Here is a 14,809-nt window from a genome sequence, read left to right as displayed (position 1 = left end):
TTTCTGACGCTTTCGTTACTTAGAAAAATTCTGAAGATTTCGGTACTTAGAAAAATTCTGTTGATTTCGTTTCTTTGAAAATTTCTGTCGTTTTCGGTACTTAGAAAAATTCTGTCGATTTCGGTACTTAGAAAAATTCTGTTGATTTCGGTACTTAAAAAATTTCTACCTTTTTCGGTACTTTGAAAAGACTCAGAAGTTTTCGCTACTTAGTAAATTTCTGACGTTCTGCCTTTTTCGGTACTTTGAAAAGACTCAGAAGATTTCGGTACTTAGAAAATTTCTGACGTTTTCAGTACTTAGAAAATTTCCGATGTTCTCGGTACTTAGAAAATTTCTGACGTTTTCAGTACTTTGAAAAATCCTGTCGATTTCGGTACTTAGAAAAATTCTGTTGATTTCAGTACTTTGAAAAATACTGTCGATTTCGGAAACTTAGAAAAATTCTGTTGATTTCGGTACTTAGAAAAATTCTGTCTTTTTCAGTACTTAGAAAACATTCAGAAGTTTTCGGAACTCAGAAAAATTCTGACGATTTCGGTACTTAGAAAAATTCCGACGATTTCGGTACTTAGAAAAATTCCGATGTTCTCGGTACTTAGAAAATTTCTGCCTTTTTCGGTACTTTGAAAAGACTCAGAAGTTTTCGGTAATTAGAAAAATTCTTACGATTTCGATACTTATTAAACATTCAGAAGTTTTCGGTACTTAGAAAATTTCTGACGTTTTCAGTACTTTGAAAAATCCTGTCAATTTCGGTACTTAGAAAAATTCTGTTGATTTCGGTACTTAGAAAAGATCTGTCGATTTTGGTACTTAGAAAAATTCTGTTGATTTTGGTACTTAGAAAATTTCTTCTTTTTCGGTACTTTGAAAAGACTCGGAAGTTTTCGGTTTTTAGAAAATCTTTGTTTTTTTCGGTACTTAGAAAAATTCTTACGATTTCGATACTTATTAAACATTCAGAAGTTTTCGGTACTTAGAAAAATTCTGCCGATTTCGGTACTTAGAAAAATTCTGACTATTTCGGTACTTAGAAAATTTCTGACCATTTCGGTACTTGGAAAATTTCTGACCTTTTCGGTACTTAGAAAATTTCTGACCTTTACGGTACTTAGAAAAATTCTGACGATTTCGGTACTTAGAAAATAATCAGAAGTTTTCGGTACTTAGATAATTTCTGACGTTTTCGTTACTTTGAAAAATTCTGAAGATTTCGGTACTTATACCAAATTCTGTTGATTTCGGTACTTAGAAAATTTCTGTCGGTTTCGGTACTTAGAAAAATTCTGATGATTTCGGTACTTAGAAAAATTCTGTCGAATTCGGTACTTAGAAAAATTCTGTCGATTTCGGTACTTAGAAAAATTCTGATGATTTCTGTACTTAGAAAATTTCTGCCTTTTTCGGTACTTTGAAAAATTCTGCCTTTTTCGGTACTTTGAAAAGACTCAGAAGTTTTCGGTACTTAGAAAAATTCTGACGATTTCGGTACTTAGAAAATTTCTGCCTTTTTCGGTACTTTGAAAAGACTCAGAAGATTTCGGTACTTAGAAAATTTCTGACGTTTTCGGTACTTAGAAAATTCTGACGATTTCGGTACTTTGAAAAATTCTGCCTTTTTCGGTACTTTGAAAAGACTCAGAAGTTTTCGGTACTTAGAAAAATTCTGACGATTTCGGTACTTAGAAAATTTCTGCCTTTTTCGGTACTTTGAAAATTTCAGACGTTTTCGGTACTTAGAAAATTTCCGATGTTCTCGGTACTTAGAAAATTTCTGCCTTTTTCGGTACTTTGAAAAGACTCAGAAGTTTTCGGTACTTAGAAAATTTCTGACGTTTTCGGTACTTAGAAAATTTCTGACCTTTTCGGTACTTGAAAAATTTCTGACCTTTTCGGTACTTAGAAAATTTCTGACCTTTACGTTACTTAGAAAAATTCAGACGATTTCGGTACTTAGAAAACAATCAGAAGTTTTCGGTACTTAGATAATTTCTGACGCTTTCGTTACTTAGAAAAATTCTGAAGATTTCGGTACTTAGAAAAATTCTGTTGATTTCGTTTCTTTGAAAATTTCTGTCGTTTTCGGTACTTAGAAAAATTCTGTCGATTTCGGTACTTAGAAAAATTCTGTTGATTTCGGTACTTAAAAAATTTCTACCTTTTTCGGTACTTTGAAAAGACTCAGAAGTTTTCGCTACTTAGTAAATTTCTGACGTTCTGCCTTTTTCGGTACTTTGAAAAGACTCAGAAGATTTCGGTTCTTAGAAAATTTCTGACGTTTTCAGTACTTAGAAAATTTCCGATGTTCTCGGTACTTAGAAAATTTCTGACGTTTTCAGTACTTTGAAAAATCCTGTCGATTTCGGTACTTAGAAAAATTCTGTTGATTTCAGTACTTTGAAAAATACTGTCGATTTCGGAAACTTAGAAAAATTCTGTTGATTTCGGTACTTAGAAAAATTCTGTCTTTTTCAGTACTTAGAAAACATTCAGAAGTTTTCGGAACTCAGAAAAATTCTGACGATTTCGGTACTTAGAAAAATTCCGACGATTTCGGTACTTAGAAAAATTCCGATGTTCTCGGTACTTAGAAAATTTCTGCCTTTTTCGGTACTTTGAAAAGACTCAGAAGTTTTCGGTAATTAGAAAAATTCTTACGATTTCGATACTTATTAAACATTCAGAAGTTTTCGGTACTTAGAAAATTTCTGACGTTTTCAGTACTTTGAAAAATCCTGTCAATTTCGGTACTTAGAAAAATTCTGTTGATTTCGGTACTTAGAAAAGATCTGTCGATTTTGGTACTTAGAAAAATTCTGTTGATTTTGGTACTTAGAAAATTTCTTCTTTTTCGGTACTTTGAAAAGACTCGGAAGTTTTCGGTTTTTAGAAAATCTTTGTTTTTTTCGGTACTTAGAAAAATTCTTACGATTTCGATACTTATTAAACATTCAGAAGTTTTCGGTACTTAGAAAAATTCTGCCGATTTCGGTACTTAGAAAAATTCTGACTATTTCGGTACTTAGAAAATTTCTGACCATTTCGGTACTTGGAAAATTTCTGACCTTTTCGGTACTTAGAAAATTTCTGACCTTTACGGTACTTAGAAAAATTCTGACGATTTCGGTACTTAGAAAATAATCAGAAGTTTTCGGTACTTAGATAATTTCTGACGTTTTCGTTACTTTGAAAAATTCTGAAGATTTCGGTACTTATACCAAATTCTGTTGATTTCGGTACTTAGAAAATTTCTGTCGGTTTCGGTACTTTGAAAAATTCTGCCTTTTTCGGTACTTTGAAAAGACTCAGAAGTTTTCGGTACTTAGAAAAATTCTGACGATTTCGGTACTTAGAAAATTTCTGCCTTTTTCGGTACTTTGAAAAGACTCAGAAGATTTCGGTACTTAGAAAATTTCTGACGTTTTCGGTACTTAGAAAATTCTGACGATTTCGGTACTTTGAAAAATTCTGCCTTTTTCGGTACTTTGAAAAGACTCAGAAGTTTTCGGTACTTAGAAAAATTCTGACGATTTCGGTACTTAGAAAATTTCTGCCTTTTTCGGTACTTTGAAAATTTCAGACGTTTTCGGTACTTAGAAAATTTCCGATGTTCTCGGTACTTAGAAAATTTCTGCCTTTTTCGGTACTTTGAAAAGACTCAGAAGTTTTCGGTTCTTAGAAAATTTCTGACGTTTTCGGTACTTAGAAAATTTCTGACCTTTTCGGTACTTGAAAAATTTCTGACCTTTTCGGTACTTAGAAAATTTCTGACCTTTACGTTACTTAGAAAAATTCAGACGATTTCGGTACTTAGAAAACAATCAGAAGTTTTCGGTACTTAGATAATTTCTGACGCTTTCGTTACTTAGAAAAATTCTGAAGATTTCGGTACTTAGAAAAATTCTGTTGATTTCGTTTCTTTGAAAATTTCTGTCGTTTTCGGTACTTAGAAAAATTCTGTCGATTTCGGTACTTAGAAAAATTCTGTTGATTTCGGTACTTAAAAAATTTCTACCTTTTTCGGTACTTTGAAAAGACTCAGAAGTTTTCGCTACTTAGTAAATTTCTGACGTTCTGCCTTTTTCGGTACTTTGAAAAGACTCAGAAGATTTCGGTACTTAGAAAATTTCTGACGTTTTCAGTACTTAGAAAATTTCCGATGTTCTCGGTACTTAGAAAATTTCTGACGTTTTCAGTACTTTGAAAAATCCTGTCGATTTCGGTACTTAGAAAAATTCTGTTGATTTCAGTACTTTGAAAAATACTGTCGATTTCGGAAACTTAGAAAAATTCTGTTGATTTCGGTACTTAGAAAAATTCTGTCTTTTTCAGTACTTAGAAAACATTCAGAAGTTTTCGGAACTCAGAAAAATTCTGACGATTTCGGTACTTAGAAAAATTCCGACGATTTCGGTACTTAGAAAAATTCCGATGTTCTCGGTACTTAGAAAATTTCTGCCTTTTTCGGTACTTTGAAAAGACTCAGAAGTTTTCGGTAATTAGAAAAATTCTTACGATTTCGATACTTATTAAACATTCAGAAGTTTTCGGTACTTAGAAAATTTCTGACGTTTTCAGTACTTTGAAAAATCCTGTCAATTTCGGTACTTAGAAAAATTCTGTTGATTTCGGTACTTAGAAAAGATCTGTCGATTTTGGTACTTAGAAAAATTCTGTTGATTTTGGTACTTAGAAAATTTCTTCTTTTTCGGTACTTTGAAAAGACTCGGAAGTTTTCGGTTTTTAGAAAATCTTTGTTTTTTTCGGTACTTAGAAAAATTCTTACGATTTCGATACTTATTAAACATTCAGAAGTTTTCGGTACTTAGAAAAATTCTGCCGATTTCGGTACTTAGAAAAATTCTGACTATTTCGGTACTTAGAAAATTTCTGACCATTTCGGTACTTGGAAAATTTCTGACCTTTTCGGTACTTAGAAAATTTCTGACCTTTACGGTACTTAGAAAAATTCTGACGATTTCGGTACTTAGAAAATAATCAGAAGTTTTCGGTACTTAGATAATTTCTGACGTTTTCGTTACTTTGAAAAATTCTGAAGATTTCGGTACTTATACCAAATTCTGTTGATTTCGGTACTTAGAAAATTTCTGTCGGTTTCGGTACTTAGAAAAATTCTGATGATTTCGGTACTTAGAAAAATTCTGACAATTTCGGTACTTAGAAAAATTCCGACGATATCGGTACATAGAAAAATTCTGAAAATTTCGGTACTTAGAAAAATTCTGTCGAATTCGGTACTTAGAAAAATTCTGACGTTTTCAGTACTTTGAAAAATCCTGTCGATTTCGGTACTTAGAAAATTCTGTCAATTTCGGTACTTAGAAAAATTCTGTTGATTTCGGTACTTAGAAAATTTCTGCCTTTTTCGGTACTTTGAAAATTTCAGACGTTTTCGGTACTTAGAAAATTTCCGATGTTCTCGGTACTTAGAAAATTTCTGCCTTTTTCGGTACTTTGAAAAGACTCAGAAGTTTTCGGTACTTAGAAAATTTCTGACGTTTTCGGTACTTAGAAAAATTCTTACGATTTCGATACTTATTAAACATCCAGAAGTTTTCGGTACTTAGAAAAATTCTGCCGATTTCGGTACTTAGAAAAATTCTGTCTTTTTCAGTACTTAGAAAACATTCAGAAGTTTTCGGAACTCAGAAAAATTCTGACGATTTCGGTACTTAGAAAAATTCCGACGATTTCGGTACTTAGAAAAATTCAGACGATTTCGGTACTTAGAAAACAATCAGAAGTTTTCGGTACGTAGATAATTTCTGACGTTTTCGTTACTTAGAAAAATTCTGAAGATTTCGGTACTTAGAAAAATTCTGTTGATTTCGGTACTTAGAAAATTTCTGTCGTTTTCGGTACTTAGAAAAATTCTGTCGATTTCGGTACTTAGAAAAATTCTGTTGATTTCGGTACTTAAAAAATTTCTGCCTTTTTCGGTTCTTTGAAAAGACTCAGAAGTTTTCGCTACTTAGTAAATTTCTGACGTTCTGCCTTTATCGGTACTTTGAAAAGACTCAGAAGATTTCGGTACTTAGAAAATGTCTGACGTTTTCGGTACTTAGAAAATTTCCGATGTTCTCGGTACTTAGAAAATTTCTGCCTTTTTCGGTACTTTGAAAAGACTCAGAAGTTTTCGGTACTTAGAAAAATTCTTACGATTTCGATACTTATTAAACATTCAGAAGTTTTCGGTACTTAGAAAATTTCTGACGTTTTCAGTACTTTGAAAAATCCTGTCGATTTCGGTACTTAGAAAAATTCTGTTGATTTCGGTACTTAGAAAAGATGTGTCGATTTTGGTACTTAGAAAAATTCTGATGATTTTGGTACTTAGAAAATTTCTTCTTTTTCGGTACTTTGAAAAGACTCGGAAGTTTTCGGTTTTTAGAAAATCTCTGACTTTTTCGGTACTTAGAAAAATTCTTACGATTTCGATACTTATTAAACATTCAGAAGTTTTCGGTACTTAGAAAAATTCTGCCGATTTCGGTACTTAGAAAAATTCTGACTATTTCGGTACTTAGAAAATTTCTGACCTTTTCGGTACTCGGAAAATTTCTGACTTTTTCGGTACTTAGAAAATTTCTGACCTTTACGGTACTTAGAAAAATTCTGACGATTTCGGTACTTAGAAAATAATTAGAAGTTTTCGGTACTTAGATAATTTCTGACGTTTTCGTTACTTTGAAAAATTCTGAAAATTTCGGTACTTATACCAAATTCTGTTGATTTCGGTACTTAGAAAATTTCTGTCGGTTTCGGTACTTAGAAAAATTCTGATGATTTCGGTACTTAGAAAAATTCTGACAATTTCGGTACTTAGAAAAATTCCGACGATTTCGGTACTTAGAAAAATTCTGAAAATTTCGGTACTTAGAAAAATTCTGTCGAATTCGGTACTTAGAAAAATTCTGTCGATTTCGGTACTTAGAAAAATTCTGATTATTTCGGTACTTAGAAAATTTCTGCCTTTTTCGGTACTTTGAAAAGACTCTGAAGTTTTCGCTACTTAGTAAATTTCTGACGTTCTGCCTTTTTCGGTACTTTGAAAAGACTCAGAAGTTTTCGGTACTTAGAAAATTTCTGACGTTTTCGGTACTTAGAAAAATTCTGATGATTTCGGTACTTAGAAAAATTCTGCCGATTTCGGTACTTAGAAAATTCTGACGATTTCGGTACTTTGAAAAATTCTGCCTTTTTCGGTACTTTGAAAAGACTCAGAAGTTTTCGGTACTTAGAAAAATTCTGACGATTTCGGTACTTAGAAAATTTCTGCCTTTTTCGGTACTTTGAAAATTTCAGACGTTTTCGGTACTTAGAAAATTTCCGATGTTCTCGGTACTTAGAAAATTTCTGCCTTTTTCGGTACTTTGAAAAGACTCAGAAGTTTTCGGTACTTAGAAAATTTCTGACGTTTTCGGTACTTAGAAAATTTCTGACCTTTTCGGTACTTGAAAAATTTCTGACCTTTTCGGTACTTAGAAAATTTCTGACCTTTACGGTACTTAGAAAAATTCAGACGATTTCGGTACTTAGAAAACAATCAGAAGTTTTCGGTACTTAGATAATTTCTGACGTTTTCGTTACTTAAAAAAATTCTGAAGATTTCGGTACTTAGAAAAATTCTGTTGATTTCGGTACTTAGAAAAATTCTGTTGATTTCGGTACTTAAAAAATTTCTGCCTTTTTCGGTACTTTGAAAAGACTCAGAAGTTTTCGCTACTTAGTAAATTTCTGACGTTCTGCCTTTATCGGTACTTTGAAAAGACTCAGAAGATTTCGGTACTTAGAAAATGTCTGACGTTTTCGGTACTTAGAAAATTTCCGATGTTCTCGGTACTTAGAAAATTTCTGCCTTTTTCGGTACTTTGAAAAGACTCAGAAGTTTTCGGTACTTAGAAAAATTCTTACGATTTCGATACTTATTAAACATTCAGAAGTTTTCGGTACTTAGAAAATTTCGGACGTTTTCAGTACTTTGAAAATTCCTGTCGATTTCGGTACTTAGAAAAATTCTGTTGATTTCGGTACTTAGAAAAGATCTGTCGATTTTGGTACTTAGAAAAATTCTGTTGATTTTGGTACTTAGAAAATTTCTTCTTTTTCGGTACTTTGAAAAGACTCGGAAGTTTTCGGTTTTTAGAAAATCTCTGACTTTTTCGGTACTTAGAAAAATTCTTACGATTTCGATACTTATTAAACATTCAGAAGTTTTCGGTACTTAGAAAAATTCTGCCGATTTCGGTACTTAGAAAAATTCTGACTATTTCGGTACTTAGAAAATTTCTGACCTTTTCGGTACTTGGAAAATTTCTGACTTTTTCGGTACTTAGAAAATTTCTGACCTTTACGGTACTTAGAAAAATTCTGACGATTTCGGTACTTAGAAAATAATTAGAAGTTTTCGGTACTTAGATAATTTCTGACGTTTTCGTTACTTTGAAAAATTCTGAAAATTTCGGTACTTATACCAAATTCTGTTGATTTCGGTACTTAGAAAATTTCTGTCGGTTTCGGTACTTAGAAAAATTCTGATGATTTCGGTACTTAGAAAAATTCTGACAATTTCGGTACTTAGAAAAATTCCGACGATTTCGGTACTTAGAAAAATTCTGAAAATTTCGGTACTTAGAAAAATTCTGTCGAATTCGGTACTTAGAAAAATTCTGTCGATTTCGGTACTTAGAAAAATTCTGATTATTTCGGTACTTAGAAAATTTCTGCCTTTTTCGGTACTTTGAAAAGACTCTGAAGTTTTCGCTACTTAGTAAATTTCTGACGTTCTGCCTTTTTCGGTACTTTGAAAAGACTCAGAAGTTTTCGGTACTTAGAAAATTTCTGACGTTTTCGGTACTTAGAAAAATTCTGACCTTTTCGGTACTTGAAAAATTTCTGACCTTTTCGGTACTTAGAAAATTTCTGACCTTTACGGTACTTAGAAAAATTCAGACGATTTCGGTACTTAGAAAACAATCAGAAGTTTTCGGTACTTAGATAATTTCTGACGTTTTCGTTACTTAAAAAAATTCTGAAGATTTCGGTACTTAGAAAAATTCTGTTGATTTCGGTACTTAGAAAATTTCTGTCGTTTTCGGTACTTAGAAAAATTCTGTCGATTTCGGTACTTAGAAAAATTCTGTTGATTTCGGTACTTAAAAAATTTCTGCCTTTTTCGGTTCTTTGAAAAGACTCAGAAGTTTTCGCTACTTAGTAAATTTCTGACGTTCTGCCTTTATCGGTACTTTGAAAAGACTCAGAAGATTTCGGTACTTAGAAAATGTCTGACGTTTTCGGTACTTAGAAAATTTCCGATGTTCTCGGTACTTAGAAAATTTCTGCCTTTTTCGGTACTTTGAAAAGACTCAGAAGTTTTCGGTACTTAGAAAAATTCTTACGATTTCGATACTTATTAAACATTCAGAAGTTTTCGGTACTTAGAAAATTTCGGACGTTTTCAGTACTTTGAAAATTCCTGTCGATTTCGGTACTTAGAAAAATTCTGTTGATTTCGGTACTTAGAAAAGATCTGTCGATTTTGGTACTTAGAAAAATTCTGTTGATTTTGGTACTTAGAAAATTTCTTCTTTTTCGGTACTTTGAAAAGACTCGGAAGTTTTCGGTTTTTAGAAAATCTCTGACTTTTTCGGTACTTAGAAAAATTCTTACGATTTCGATACTTATTAAACATTCAGAAGTTTTCGGTACTTAGAAAAATTCTTCCGATTTCGGTACTTAGAAAAATTCTGACTATTTCGGTACTTAGAAAATTTCTGACCTTTTCGGTACTTGGAAAATTTCTGACTTTTTCGGTACTTAGAAAATTTCTGACCTTTACGGTACTTAGAAAAATTCTGACGATTTCGGTACTTAGAAAATAATTAGAAGTTTTCGGTACTTAGATAATTTCTGACGTTTTCGTTACTTTGAAAAATTCTGAAAATTTCGGTACTTATACCAAATTCTGTTGATTTCGGTACTTAGAAAATTTCTGTCGGTTTCGGTACTTAGAAAAATTCTGATGATTTCGGTACTTAGAAAAATTCTGACAATTTCGGTACTTAGAAAAATTCCGACGATTTCGGTACTTAGAAAAATTCTGAAAATTTCGGTACTTAGAAAAATTCTGTCGAATTCGGTACTTAGAAAAATTCTGTCGATTTCGGTACTTAGAAAAATTCTGACAATTTCGGTACTTAGAAAAATTCCGACGATTTCGGTACTTAGAAAAATTCTGAAAATTTCGGTACTTAGAAAAATTCTGTCGAATTCGGTACTTAGAAAAATTCTGTCGATTTCGGTACTTAGAAAAATTCTGATTATTTCGGTACTTAGAAAATTTCTGCCTTTTTCGGTACTTTGAAAAGACTCTGAAGTTTTCGCTACTTAGTAAATTTCTGACGTTCTGCCTTTTTCGGTACTTTGAAAAGACTCAGAAGTTTTCGGTACTTAGAAAATTTCTGACGTTTTCGGTACTTAGAAAAATTCTGACCTTTTCGGTACTTGAAAAATTTCTGACCTTTTCGGTACTTAGAAAATTTCTGACCTTTACGGTACTTAGAAAAATTCAGACGATTTCGGTACTTAGAAAACAATCAGAAGTTTTCGGTACTTAGATAATTTCTGACGTTTTCGTTACTTAAAAAAATTCTGAAGATTTCGGTACTTAGAAAAATTCTGTTGATTTCGGTACTTAGAAAATTTCTGTCGTTTTCGGTACTTAGAAAAATTCTGTCGATTTCGGTACTTAGAAAAATTCTGTTGATTTCGGTACTTAAAAAATTTCTGCCTTTTTCGGTTCTTTGAAAAGACTCAGAAGTTTTCGCTACTTAGTAAATTTCTGACGTTCTGCCTTTATCGGTACTTTGAAAAGACTCAGAAGATTTCGGTACTTAGAAAATGTCTGACGTTTTCGGTACTTAGAAAATTTCCGATGTTCTCGGTACTTAGAAAATTTCTGCCTTTTTCGGTACTTTGAAAAGACTCAGAAGTTTTCGGTACTTAGAAAAATTCTTACGATTTCGATACTTATTAAACATTCAGAAGTTTTCGGTACTTAGAAAATTTCTGACGTTTTCAGTACTTTGAAAAATCCTGTCGATTTCGGTACTTAGAAAAATTCTGTTGATTTCGGTACTTAGAAAAGATCTGTCGATTTTGGTACTTAGAAAAATTCTGTTGATTTTGGTACTTAGAAAATTTCTTCTTTTTCGGTGCTTTGAAAAGACTCGGAAGTTTTCGGTTTTTAGAAAATCTCTGACTTTTTCGGTACTTAGAAAAATTCTTACGATTTCGATACTTATTAAACATTCAGAAGTTTTCGGTACTTAGAAAAATTCTGCCGATTTCGGTACTTAGAAAAATTCTGACTATTTCGGTACTTAGAAAATTTCTGACCTTTTCGGTACTCGGAAAATTTCTGACTTTTTCGGTACTTAGAAAATTTCTGACCTTTACGGTACTTAGAAAAATTCTGACGATTTCGGTACTTAGAAAATAATTAGAAGTTTTCGGTACTTAGATAATTTCTGACGTTTTCGTTACTTTGAAAAATTCTGAAAATTTCGGTACTTATACCAAATTCTGTTGATTTCGGTACTTAGAAAATTTCTGTCGGTTTCGGTACTTAGAAAAATTCTGATGATTTCGGTACTTAGAAAAATTCTGACAATTTCGGTACTTAGAAAAATTCCGACGATTTCGGTACTTAGAAAAATTCTGAAAATTTCGGTACTTAGAAAAATTCTGTCGAATTCGGTACTTAGAAAAATTCTGTCGATTTCGGTACTTAGAAAAATTCTGATTATTTCGGTACTTAGAAAATTTCTGCCTTTTTCGGTACTTTGAAAAGACTCAGAAGTTTTCGGTACTTAGAAAATTTCTGACGTTTTCGGTACTTAGAAAAGTTCTGATGATTTCGGTACTTAGAAAAATTCTGCCGATTTCGGTACTTAGAAAATTCTGACGATTTCGGTACTTTGAAAAATTCTGCCTTTTTCGGTACTTTGAAAAGACTCAGAAGTTTTCGGTACTTAGAAAAATTCTGACGATTTCGGTACTTAGAAAATTTCTGCCTTTTTCGGTACTTTGAAAATTTCAGACGTTTTCGGTACTTAGAAAATTTCCGATGTTCTCGGTACTTAGAAAATTTCTGCCTTTTTCGGTACTTTGAAAAGACTCAGAAGTTTTCGGTACTTAGAAAATTTCTGACGTTTTCGGTACTTAGAAAATTTCTGACCTTTTCGGTACTTGAAAAATTTCTGACCTTTTCGGTACTTAGAAAATTTCTGACCTTTACGGTACTTAGAAAAATTCTGACGATTTCGGTACTTAGAAAATAATTAGAAGTTTTCGGTACTTAGATAATTTCTGACGTTTTCGTTACTTTGAAAAATTCTGAAAATTTCGGTACTTATACCAAATTCTGTTGATTTCGGTACTTAGAAAATTTCTGTCGGTTTCGGTACTTAGAAAAATTCTGATGATTTCGGTACTTAGAAAAATTCTGACAATTTCGGTACTTAGAAAAATTCCGACGATTTCGGTACTTAGAAAAATTCTGAAAATTTCGGTACTTAGAAAAATTCTGACGAATTCGGTACTTAGAAAATTTCTGTCGGTTTCGGTACTTAGAAAAATTCTGATGATTTCGGTACTTAGAAAATTTCTGACCTTTACGGTACTTAGAAAAATTCAGACGATTTCGGTACTTAGAAAACAATCAGAAGTTTTCGGTACTTGGATAATTTCTGACGTTTTCGTTACTTAGAAAAATTCTGAAGATTTCGGTACTTAGAAAAATTCTGTTGATTTCGGTACTTAGAAAATTTCTGTCGTTTTCGGTACTTAGAAAAATTCTGTCGATTTCGGTACTTAGAAAAATTCTGTTGATTTCGGTACTTAGAAAAGATCTGTCGATTTTGGTACTTAGAAAAATTCTGTTGATTTTGGTACTTAGAAAATTTCTTCTTTTTCGGGACTTTGAAAAGACTCGGAAGTTTTCGGTTTTTAGAAAATTTCTGCCTTTTTCGGTACTTTGAAAAGACTCTGAAGTTTTCGCTACTTAGTAAATTTCTGACTTTCTGCCTTTTTCGGTACTTTGAAAAGACTCAGAAGTTTTCGGTACTTAGAAAATTTCTGACGTTTTCGGTACTTAGAAAAATTCTGATGATTTCGGTACTTAGAAAAATTCTGCCGATTTCGGTACTTAGAAAATTCTGACGATTTCGGTACTTTGAAAAATTCTGCCTTTTTCGGTACTTTGAAAAGACTCAGAAGTTTTCGGTACTTAGAAAATTTCTGACGTTTTCGATACTTAGAAAATTTCTGACCTTTTCGGTACTTGAAAAATTTCTGACCTTTTCGGTACTTAGAAAATTTCTGACCTTTACGGTACTTAGAAAAATTCAGACGATTTCGGTACTTAGAAAACAATCTGAAGTTTTCGGTACTTAGATAATTTCTGACGTTTTCGTTACTTAAAAAAATTCTGAAGATTTCGGTACTTAGAAAAATTCTGTTGATTTCGGTACTTAGAAAATTTCTGTCGTTTTCGGTACTTAGAAAAATTCTGTCGATTTCGGTACTTAGAAAAATTCTGTTGATTTCGGTACTTAAAAAATTTCTGCCTTTTTCGGTACTTTGAAAAGACTCAGAAGTTTTCGCTACTTAGTAAATTTCTGACGTTCTGCCTTTATCGGTACTTTGAAAAGACTCAGAAGATTTCGGTACTTAGAAAATGTCTGACGTTTTCGGTACTTAGAAAATTTCCGATGTTCTCGGTACTTAGAAAATTTCTGCCTTTTTCGGTACTTTGAAAAGACTCAGAAGTTTTCGGTACTTAGAAAAATTCTTACGATTTCGATACTTATTAAACATTCAGAAGTTTTCGGTACTTAGAAAATTTCTGACGTTTTCAGTACTTTGAAAAATCCTGTCGATTTCGGTACTTAGAAAAATTCTGTTGATTTCGGTACTTAGAAAAGATCTGTCGATTTTGGTACTTAGAAAAATTCTGTTGATTTTGGTACTTAGAAAATTTCTTCTTTTTCGGTACTTTGAAAAGACTCGGAAGTTTTCGGTTTTTAGAAAATCTCTGACTTTTTCGTTACTTAGAAAAATTCTTACGATTTCGATACTTATTAAACATTCAGAAGTTTTCGGTACTTAGAAAAATTCTGCCGATTTCGGTACTTAGAAAAATTCTGACTATTTCGGTACTTAGAAAATTTCTGACCTTTTCGGTACTTGGAAAATTTCTGACCTTTTCGGTACTTAGAAAATTTCTGACCTTTACGGTACTTAGAAAAATTCTGACGATTTCGGTACTTAGAAAATAATCAGAAGTTTTCGGTACTTAGATAATTTCTGACGTTTTCGTTACTTTGAAAAATTCTGAAGATTTCGGTACTTATACCAAATTCTGTTGATTTCGGTACTTAGAAAATTTCTGTCGGTTTCGGTACTTAGAAAAATTCTGACAATTTCGGTACTTAGAAAAATTCCGACGATTTCAGTACTTAGAAAAATTCTGAAAATTTCGGTACTTAGAAAAATTCTGACGAATTCGGTACTTAGAAAAATTCTGTCGATTTCGGTACTTAGAAAAATTCTGATGATTTCGGTACTTAGAAAATTTCTGCCTTTTTCGGTACTTTGAAAAGACTCAGAAGTTTTCGCTACTTAGTAAATTTCTGACGTTCTGCCTTTTTCGGTACTTTGAAAAGACTCAGAAGTTTTCGGTACTTAGAAAATTTCTGACGTTTTCGGTACTAAGAAAAATTCT

The sequence above is a fragment of the Parasteatoda tepidariorum genome, chromosome 2 (genome assembly GCF_982258835.1).
Source record: "Parasteatoda tepidariorum strain Cologne lab strain chromosome 2, Ptep-v5.0, whole genome shotgun sequence".
In the NCBI taxonomy this organism is placed as follows: domain Eukaryota; kingdom Metazoa; phylum Arthropoda; class Arachnida; order Araneae; family Theridiidae; genus Parasteatoda; species Parasteatoda tepidariorum.
Note: the sequence above shows the minus strand (reverse complement) of the source record.